The sequence below is a fragment of the Austrofundulus limnaeus genome, unplaced genomic scaffold (genome assembly GCF_001266775.1).
Source record: "Austrofundulus limnaeus strain Quisiro unplaced genomic scaffold, Austrofundulus_limnaeus-1.0 Scaffold704, whole genome shotgun sequence".
NCBI classification, from domain to species: domain Eukaryota; kingdom Metazoa; phylum Chordata; class Actinopteri; order Cyprinodontiformes; family Rivulidae; genus Austrofundulus; species Austrofundulus limnaeus.
The window spans coordinates 94,335-105,645 of NW_013953106.1; the positions used below are offsets into that span (position 1 = coordinate 94,335).

The 11,311-nt window shown below is 37.7% G+C and overlaps 1 protein-coding gene across 2 annotated transcripts in view; it reads right to left on the reverse strand.

Annotated features, from left to right (window-relative positions):
• lrfn1 (leucine rich repeat and fibronectin type III domain containing 1) overlaps positions 1 to 11,311 on the reverse strand; it is a 54,596-nt gene that overhangs the window by 21,440 nt on the left and 21,845 nt on the right. For both annotated transcript variants that reach the window (XM_014027961.1, XM_014027962.1), the window contains one exon: positions 1,661 to 1,728. The gene's annotated coding sequence lies outside the window, so the exon portion shown is untranslated. The remainder of the gene's footprint in view (positions 1 to 1,660; positions 1,729 to 11,311) is intronic.

The following is an 11,311-nucleotide window of genomic DNA, read 5'->3' on the forward strand; positions in this document are numbered from 1 at the left end:
CAACTATGTTTGGATAATAAACATTTGTATCAGGTCAACTAAACAAGGGCATAGTAACAATATTTTTATACTACATTTATCCATTTTAAATATACTAACCTCAATCCTTTGTAACAACTATGGCAAAAATGTAATTAATTCCGAAAATCTTTTTCAGGACCCCACCTTGATGTTTCGGGACCCCACTTTGGGTCCCGACCCCAGCTTTGGGAAACAATGTTCTAGAGATTCTGCAGCAACATGCATTAATCACTATACATGATGAGCAAATAAAAACACAAAAAACTCCAATATCCAAATATGATGAATCACATACTGTACTGTCAGCAGACAAAGCTGTAAATAATCGCCAATAAGTAGTCAGACATTTATTTAAACATTATGCAGTCCCTGTAATACAGGGGTGTCAAACACATTTTCACCAAGGGAAACACGAGTGTTATGGTGACCTTCAAAAGGCCAGTTGTTATCAACTTTGATGTTTCGTCTTTAACTTTGACTCAACACAAAACCTCGTTCCTCGTCTCATTGCTACGACTGACCTCTGCTAACAAACAATAACTGAGCTCTATGGTTTTCCCTTCATGAAAACAGCATTTTAACACATCCTCTTATAAACACTAAACATATTTTGTTGCATTAGATGGGCGTGGCCCTAATTGGCAGGCCAGAAGGAAGCCACCTGCGGGCCACATTTGGCCCATGGGTCTTGAGTTTGATACATACTGTATTTTTTACATAATAATGATAATACATAATATAATGATAATTCCAGCTATTCAAATTAAATGCAGTGTAATTCACTTTTTATTGGATCCATTCAGCTCAGTTCATCCATGCATCCATTCTCTTTACTGTATGGAGAAGATTTGGTGGTCCAAATCTCCAACAGTTTTTGCACACAAATTGCATAGTCATTTTTTCATGTAACCTTACCTCTACACAGGAGCCATACATGTTGTGTCTATTTTTATCTTACAGTTTTCTTCAGAATTAATTTTCTTTTATGCAGTATAAGGTTTCTGAGTTTGGTTTTAAGTTTTTATGTTGTGTGATCCTGAGTTCTGGTTCTGGTTTTGTTATCTTGATTTTTTTTATTGTAAAACATTGTAGAACAGCTTTTTTATACATTCTTGGTGGTTTTTGTTATTTTGTCCAGTTGTTCACTTGAGTTTTAATTGTGTATTTTACCCATGTGACTGCAGACTCTGTTTTCCCTTCACCAATGCTGGGTTAATGTTAGTTGGTTCTGTCCTGTGGCGTCCACTGAACACTTTGCCCTGAAGCACCTTCAGTAATAAAACTTTTCCACTTTGTTCATTCTGACTGCATCTCTGTTTCCCTTTTTGTTCCTTTTTCCTAGGTATTGTGACATTTCATATTCTTAAAAACATAAATTAGCCCTAATTAGGTGCACATATTTGTTAGTTTCTTCACTGTAAATTCACAAATTGCACCTGACCCACTTCTGCTCTGCACCTGTAAGTTTCACTGAATATTTTGTAACAAATTCCTGCCATTGCTCCACATAGTCTTGCACCTTAAATCTGCTGATGCTCCACTGCCAAGACAACATATTCTAGTGTAGTTAGCTGCCGGAGCTAACGGTGGGCCCTGAAATCCCTCACAGTTAATATGCAGTGATGCGGAACAAGCTTACCAGTTATCAGGTCTCCATGATTAGGTCTTCACCAGCATTCTGATCAGGCTGTCAAAGAAAACCACCACCTAAAGGACGAGAAAACCCACGTTAAGCCATTTTGTGAGACTTGTTACAGCATAACCGTGCAGGGAAATGTGAATGCAGGAGAGTTTGTTATAACATGATTTAGGATGTACTTTTTGGCAAACACTCCAGCAAGGAAGCAAGATTTCTCTGAACACCAGAAACGCTGTTATACATTCATAATTTCATTGAGTGAGCTCGCCCCGTTTTCCACTTGGCAGCTTCGGGCGCAATATGAACGCTGATCTGATTACGAGACAACAGGAACGAAACATAAATAGCTGCAGAGACACCAGAAAAACAGAGCACAAGACACCACGACTATAAATGTGTGTCCTGTCATTAATATTTCACTGCATCACTGCTGCTAAAGGAGAACAAAGTGTAAAAAGGGAGAGCGATGAAAATTTGATTATATTTTGATAAAGCTTTGGAATTCATCTACGCAAACCAAAGAAGAAGTAAACATTCTGCTTGTTATGATAAAAAAAGTTGAGATTAATGCACCATAACAATGACTGCAGTAATGGCCAGCATGCGCACATATGATGCGTTTCCAGCAACGCTCCTCTTGCACTTCCATTTTATTTCACTTTCCTAGAAGGTGACTACCAAGGTCGCAGGGCTTCGGTTTCTCACTTGTCCCAAAAATTTGAACATTTTACATGACATGTCGCAGCTCTGCTTGCGGCGCCGCGGCCCAAGAGAGCTTACCAGATCACTCACATTTTGTCTGCAGTGAGCCTCCATGCATGAAACAAAAACAGAATTCTGCACTCAGGCTCCTGCTTTACTGTACATCAATTTGTATTCAGAGAGGGACCCTAAGCTTGTCACCTTTAGCTATTCATCCAGCCAATGAAGTATTTATGTCGGAAGCTTTCGCTTTTTGATACATCATCCCAATCCACTCCCAATTCTACTTTATTCCAGGCTAGGCTTATGTCAGAGGGAAAGAAATGAGCAAGATAAAACAAAAGTGTGGGTGTTGATGGTGCTCAAAAAGGTAGAGTTTCACCAGTGGTTCTTTGCTTTTATCTTTACTTCCAAGCAGCACATCATCACCTGGCCTAGAGTGAAAAGTCAGATTTTGGAACACGCTGGCCTCACTTTATCTCCTTCCTGTCTCCCTTTCACTGTGTAAAACATTCCACTTTCTTGCTCCATTTTCTTCTCACAACCACATTTGACCTCTGTCTTTCTTTTTCTCTCCAGGTATATGACGCAGAGCCACACAGTTTTGGCCAAAGGATGTACTCCATCGAGTCATTACCCATCGGTTCCTTCCTATGTGTTCAAGACAAAGACAGTTGTTAGGGAAACAGTCAGTCACTTGTGGTGTCAGCTGTTACACAGAATACTCAACATGACAACGAGACTGACTGAGACTTCAGTCTTTGGCTATATTCTGTCACTCACTCACACAGAGATGAAATGACGTGGGTGGTTTAAAAAAAGAAACTAATAAAAGGCCAGCTGGGTTAAAAAAATAATGAATGAACAAAAATTCTCCCAAAATAGTTTCAACCCTGAGTTGACCTTTGCAATCGACATACACTTACCAAAAATAAGCAATGATGACAAACTCTGGGTTGTGAACTTGCAGCAAAGGCATTAGCATTTTTATTATATACATATATTTATGAAACATGCAAAACAGATAAGTAAAGGGACACAAAGGCAAAAGGCAACATCCACACTAGAACAAAGGCCAGGAAGTAGTCTACATGATGCGTGGGTGTGAAGAACCGAGCAGTAAAAGGACAGTCAGGCACAGGTTTGGTTTAAAACAATTTTTTAACCCAAAACCCAAGTTTGGGGTAAATGATAAAAAGTTGACAAAAATAGGGCCCATAAAAAGAGGTCAAAATAACAATACTATACTCAGACTGAGAACACAAACAAAACAGACCTGCCTAAATGAGACAAAGGGGAACTCAAATACTGGCTGATCAGCCCACAAAACAAAAAACAGGAAAACACAACAAAAACCTAATTGAAACCACAAAGAACCCCTATTGCACAGAAAACACACTACTTGTACGGGTGATTAAACATGCACAAAAAATTAAGAAAGATAATTAACAGTAAAAGTTACGAAGTTAACTTTCTAAAGCTGCGAGAAGCCACCATCTTGAAATCGAAACTGGGGGGCAGTTTAATTTCTTCCACTATACCAGTGGAATATTACCACTGGAGGGGGCATTCCAGTTTAAATCTACCAATGAGAACAGGGAAATTACCACTTCCCAGGACTACTGGAGCACAGCATCAATTACAGTGCATTGTGTGAATGCAAATGTATTAGAATAAGTCATGGTTGTGACTTGAGTAGGAAGTGAAGGTCACAGTATACCCACTTCCAAAAACTAAACTACAGCACTGAGTAAAAGCATGTTTTTATAAGAGATCTAAAAACAGGAAGTGAGGGAGCCTGCCCGATGTAACGTGGCAAATCATTTGAGAATTTTGGACCATCAACAGAAAACGCTCTACCGCCTCTGAACTTCATCATTTGAGAGGAGATGTCACCTGTGTGCATGGCTCACAGTCTGTCACTCTTTATATGTTTATATTTCTGAAGTTTTTATTGGGTGCTACACTGACGAATGATCACCGAACACTTCATGGGGCTTTATCGGTCTGCTGGAATGCATCTGCAGCTCAATATAATTATAAGAGATGTGCAGGAAAATTTATTCTATTTACTGCTGATTTTTAAATGCATCACACATACTGTTTTACTCCTAGGAGAACTAGAATGTTTTGATAACCTACTTTGTGTAAGTCTAATTTCTGTATTTGTTCCTTGTTCTCGACACACACCGAAGTGTATGAACACGTCAATCTTTTTCAGATGCACGGAATTTTATCCTTATAAGCGCAAATAGTAGCATCAATCACCAACTGTATCACCTGTATATCCCATTTTTGCAGGTATAGTTGTGTAATGTGAAAAAAGACAGCAGGATAAAGATGTAGCCTTTGACTGAATTGCTACAAAGGTTTTGGAGTCAAGGTTGTTTTAGGACAGCCGCAATCCACTTTAATCTTGCTCAGACTCCCTGTTAGCTTGTCCGTGTTTGTCTGAGGTTGTTCAAAAATCTATCACAACAGGTAAGATATTAATTGTTCATAACCTTTCCACAGAGCTCTACTTCAAATGATCTCCACTATCACTTGAAAGTTTCTTTTATTTATCAATAATAGATCTAAGTGAATTGTTTTGTGATGGAGACACTAGCTTTTCTCGGTGCGCTTTCTCCCAGATAGCCAGAAAAAAAAAATAGACGATTTTTGAGCTCACAGCAGCAGGTAAGCCAGTACTAACAGAATTTAATAGAGCATAGCAGTTTGGGAAGTTCATTTCAACCCAATCATGTGTAGAGGCTTCTGTGTTTTTATTACAGGGTTTAATTATTTTTAAACTGTCTGACTGGGGCTGATGTTTTATTTTTTTTCCCCCGACCACAGAGCTCAGTTCTCTAACTACAGCGATCACAGCGCCGAGATAAAGACAAGCAATAAAGCAGGCGCAGCTGTAACATGCTTGTTAAAGGACAATCTCAATGTCATCACGGCTCGGGAGCGAGTGACACTCGTTCGGGAAATAGTGGCGCTGTTCAGAGGTTTTGAAGTGACCTGATAGCTGTCATAACTGTGAGGTTAAACTCATCCGCAGCAGATCCATGAAACCACCGAGCATTGGACCATTTCTGCTTCTTCTTTTTTTTTTTACTGACTAGTGGTTTTACTCCACGTGTCAGTTTGATTAATGGCTTGCTTCACACATTGGATCATGTGCACTATATGGCAAGGTATCAATCATAGCACTGTACACTTTCATGGATTTTCTACAGTGGAGTCGCCACAGTCAAAGACTAATTACATTTAACTAATAGGGGTTCATAAAAACCAATGCCCCGAAACCGTGAACATATTGGATAAATGTCACTAAGTGTAGACTTAATGTGTTTACATCCATTAGCTATATCCTGTTTATTCACTAGGTTGAAAATTCCCACTATAAACCGGGAATAAAACCACAAAAGGGAGGTGATTGTTACAGATGAGCAGTTGTTCATGTCTGATCTCCCATCCCACCAGCCAGGCCCAAATTAAGCCGAAGCCAAACAAGAGACAAAACCGTTTTTAAGGGAAATCGCTCGGAGGAGCCGTTTAATTGAGAAGCCGTCGTTTTATTAGCTTCTACAAACCTTTGCCAGCACAGGTCAAGCAAAAATGAATTGTTTGCATGTGTGTATTTCCAGACAAATCAATACTCATGAATGTGGTGATGGTGGAAGGCAAGGTTACGGAGAAATGGGAAGTAAAAGAGCAGGTGGAGATCACAAAAAGCCTAGTCTCAGTGATTATTAAAACTGTTTTCATTATGGTTAAACTCCACGGTGTAAAGATTCCAATGAGGGTCCATCCTTCTTGCCAGCAAAGGTCAAGCTACAGACTTAAACAATGCAATTATCTTCCTCCTATAAAAGGAAATTACCTTGGTTTTCCCACCTGAGCTGTGTACTCTTCCTTTTATTTGTTTGTATGACAATCAATGACAGGCAGAAAAATCTTTACCAAACTGAAGCACGAGCCTGCTGACTAGAGCCAACTTAATGTCTACAATGTAATAACAGAGAGAAATCATGCGGCAAAGTAAAAGTGACAAGCGCAGAATGTTATATATAACATTGAAAACAATCTGAAGTGTGCCTAAAGGAGAAGTTTTACTCTGAAATCTTGTGACAGGTGAACTGTTGCTTGAAGAGAACAGTCTACAGGAGAGTGAAACCAGAATCAGCTGCCCTTGGAGAGGAGACTGCACAATCAGACTGAAAAACACCTCGCTTTCAAAAAGTTTCTGATGTGTTCCTGCTCTAACTGTAATTCCTCCCTATTGTTTTTTTTTATTATTCTAGGCACTGCTTCAGCTAAACCTATACAAAAGTGGTCACAAAAGTAAAATGCCTAAACTGCATTTATAATGAACCTCAGCGTGAATAAATATAACAGTTCTTTTCTATTGGAGGGTATTACTAAAATAAATGGGCAGGTCTGGTAATTTTATACATCACTTAACCAATCTGCAAATAACATAAACACTAAGAGAGATATGATTTTAGAGGAAGCAAAAAAAAGTAAACAAGATGGAACTTCTTTTACAAAAATCCTGCCCATAAAGTTGTCAGACAGGAGAAATAACAGTCTGAGCCTCTCTGTTGCAAATACAAGTCCCTTTTCTTTGCCGCGGATGATTACCTCATGCTATGATCCTGAAGCTGCTTGGTGGTTGCTGATAATCATGTTCTCGGTGTTGGTTTGATTGCAGAAAAATCCCGGGATCTTCAGTTAAATCCCGCTGTGGATGCTTTATATTTGCTCTGAGATTTCAAATGTTTGATACAATTTGACCCAAACTAGCTGCTTGGCAATAAAAAATAAATCATCTCATCATTATTAAGACCTTACATTTAGGCTTTAATTTCCAACTTAATTTATTATGCTGTCAATATTTTTTAATTTTCAAAAAAATAAATAAATAAATAAAATGAACTACTTAAAACTTGAAAAGCAGTGTCAATATTCAGACAGATTGACATAGATGTAATTATTTTTAAGTAGTGATTTGAACTGATGGGAAAAACTAATTAACATGCTTTTTTAATCACATAGTTCACGCATATTAAATATCCACTAGTTATTTTCAAACTTAGAAGTTTTATTTTCACTTTGTCGACAGCAGGGGTCATAAAAAAACCTGTTCAAGTGAAAACATTTTTCTAAAAGCTATTAGGAAAGTTTTTCATCAGTGCGACAGACCTGTTTTTATTACATTTGGTTACAGCAACTCATCCATTTTTGGTTAAACTGAACTCGGGGTTCAGGAAGCCGGGGCACTGACGCATGTAAAGCTGGACTCGGGCTTCATCGTGGTTCTGCTTTAACTCTGATGTGAGCCTATGCGATGTAAATTTTGTCCTTTCTGGAGTCCACCTGGTCCCTCAACAGGCAGGAGTGTTCAGCCCAGATGTTTGTCACTGCACCGCCTGTACGCCTCTCTCATTTGAAAAGTGGCTCCAAACACAAAACAGACAAACAGGATCGTGAGTCGAAACATGAGCAGAGAAAGAAAAACAAGAAAACACCTGTTTTGAGGAAACGCTGCCAGGACATTTGTTGCTATTGCTCAGGGACCACAAGGCATCACTTTTAAAAAGAATATTATGAACATGAGCATGTGCAAAACAGTCAGACTCAGTTTTGATCAAGCGGTGTTCAACACCAAAGATTTCCTTTCTAATTCTGAGTAATACTGAGTAAATGAGGCTGGTAGCACTAATACTGATACTCTGTGCAAATACACCTAATGTGTCTGGGGGAAAAAACAAGTACATTTTAAATGACTTCTTCATAAAGACTTTGAGACTTCAGAATAATTTATTTATTCATTTTAAAATCAGAAGTATATTGAAGTAACATCCTCATTCACAATACCGAGCTAAAACAGAAAAACCAGAGGACACAATCATAAAAAAATTCTGCTTTAAACAATAAAAAATGAAGTAAAATAGTAAAACTATTAAATTTATGTTTTAATTATTAGGAACTACTAAAAAACCTTGCATCTTAATTAACATAACATGATCATGGTACCATAGAAAATACTGTCTCTTCAGATAGACTGAGCACATGCTGCTGCGCTTACGCATTATCCAGGCAGAAGTAAAAGTAGTTCCCACCAACAGTGTGTGATTTAGAATAGATTTGAATAGTTTAGTTACTTTTCACTGTGTTCACGGTAATGTACATTACCTGAAATAATTGAAGTATCAAAGTATTAATATTGTGATTTTAGAATCTATTTTAGAGCATAAGGTTCTTGTGTTGGTAATTCATGATCGATACACTTATCACTATTAAGCACTGTATGGAAGCAATCTGATTGGCTAAGAACCCTACCATCATTAACCCTTTGTGAACTGGGCAACAGTTTACTCCAGTGTTGATGTGCACTGGTTTATAATTAAAGCTACCTAATGAAGTGGCCTTAATTAGCTTCTCTTGAACATTTTTGTTATTTAGTTCACATTAAAAAATATTTTCTCATAACCTTTATGGTTAAATAAACAATGACCTGTTGGTCAATTAGATATAAAATTACATGTCAACTAAAGTGTAGTGTTTTTTCTTTGAACACTGGATGATTAGGATGCCAACACATGATACTAAGAAACACAAAAAAATCCATATATTAGAATCTATCATCAAATGTTTGTCATAATTGCTTGAAATCTTAATTTATCTGCTTTGAGTTACTTTTAAAGTACTATTTTTATCTCTAAGTGGAGCAGTAAGAAGTATTATTATTACTGCATTGCTATAAGCTCAGATATATATTGCTGGTGTTGGACCACATGCTGTTCTGTGAGAAGTTCTAATAACTGTGTTGAAATTCAGCGGTGAGATGTCTTCTTTTATGATACTGGCTCCAGTTACATTAGAATACTCTGGGGAAGGTCTGCTGAAGCTTTTCTGCCAGCGTCAACTTAAACTACATAGCAAGTCATAGCTAACTAAACATCCTAATGTTATATTTATCCAAAACAACCAGCAAGTAATAAATCATTAAAGATAAGATTTTAGTAGGCCTGCATGAATAATAAACACACGTTTGCCATTGAGAGCATTTATGTTTTCTAGCACAAAAATAAAAAGGTTTTTCAGAAGAGGAAATTGTAGTACTTATGTCTGTTTAGCTCCTTAATAATCCAAATTCTTTGAAAACATGAGGAACACAAGCGATGATGTGACGATGTCCTGCCATCATTTCATTGCTGGCACTGATTATTTTGTGCAGTCATAATGAGAAAAGACAAGGCTGATATACGGAATGAAGGTTTTACTGCTACCTCTGCCCTGTTGAGCTTTAACCTGGAAATGCAAATGGACTCCTGGAAATCCGAGTGATTTCATGGTTCACCGATCACTGCTACATAAGCATATGGTCTGCAGTTGCAGTGCAGTAAAGAAGGATACATTACATTAATCTTTAGCTGTTCATCTTGTTATGATTCAATCACACTTATTGCACATGTATGCCTATGCAGCAGCACTGCAGGTTGTGGCTGTCTTTTATTAACCATCTCCACCCTCACACACACACACACCACTATTTACAGTATGTTGAATAGACGTGGCCCTCTGTTCACAAATTCAAGCATGAAGATTACAAGAGCTTAGTAAGACGAGTATTAGCATATCCTGTCCTGTACAAGCCTCTAAGCAGGGTTATGTGAAAGTAAAGGAACCGCTCTCAGCTGCTTGAAGTTTGGAAATATTAATTGAATACTAAGAAAGAATCATTAGGAAACTGGCACCTTTGCTGCATAATCATTTCTCAGAAGCCACTGATTATAAGTGGGTGATGTCAAATCTTGGTCCTTGTGTGCCACAACTCTGCACGTTAATTGTGTTTCTGCTTTGACACACCTGATTCAAATGAACGAGTGATTGGCAGGTTTCTGTAGAAGACCTACTGAAGAGCATAAAAACAACTATGACATGGAGAATATTGGTCCACTAGGACCAGGGTTGTGACCAAATTCAACAAATGTGTCCTTCTCCACCCCCGATTTGAGGGATGGGTCCGGTGTATCTTGCTCAGCCAATCCCAAGATGCATTGCGTGCCAACTGGAAGATTTTTATTTTTATTTTTTGCTTATAATAGCAGATAAAGAGAGAGAGACAAGAGTACAGTTTGAAATGAAAATCGGGCAGTACAAAAATTTAAAGTTTAAAGCGGTTGTGTTGTCAGGCTTTTGTTATTTGCAAAGAAATGCTTTTAATATTTTTATTAAACAAGCTTATATGGTGGATCCCTTAATTCAGGGGTTGTCCAAACATTTTGTCACATGGACCAAAATCATAAAGTAAGAAGGACTTGAGGGCCAAAAATATTTTTCCTTTACCTGCTCAACAATAAACTAAGCATTGAATACTTTAATTAAACAAATAGTCAGATTTATTGCTGGAAATGGATCTGTAAATTAATCTAGATCCAGAGTGTTTTGCAGGATTCCCTTATTGAAATAAATTTTGCAATTTTCTAGGGTTCAATTGGGGGAAAAATAACCCAATTTAGTCAATTCTGATCAATAAAATCAGGATTTGTCACTCTTGTTGAAAATGCTTGCTGTATTCAGACAAATTTATTCTATAATTTAAAGCAGATTGGAGAGCAGCAAAATCAGCTTTTGAGTAGAAGTCACCAGATAGATGTAGAAAAAGCTAAGAGTCTGCTTATTTAAAAACAAGTAGTTGGTGCCAATATTTTGTATTGTACGATTTTACTTTGTGATAAATTTGCCCTAATAATAAATACAAAGTCTCCATCGACATCAAACAGCTGTGCCCGGCAACAAATTTGTAAACAAATTAGTATAATTCTTGAACTGAAGTCAGGGGCCACACAAAATCAGTTCAGGGGCCACAAATGSCCCCCTGGCCACACTTTGGACATGACTGCCTTAATTCTTCATGTACTGCCTCTAAGCTAATTTTGTTTATATATATAT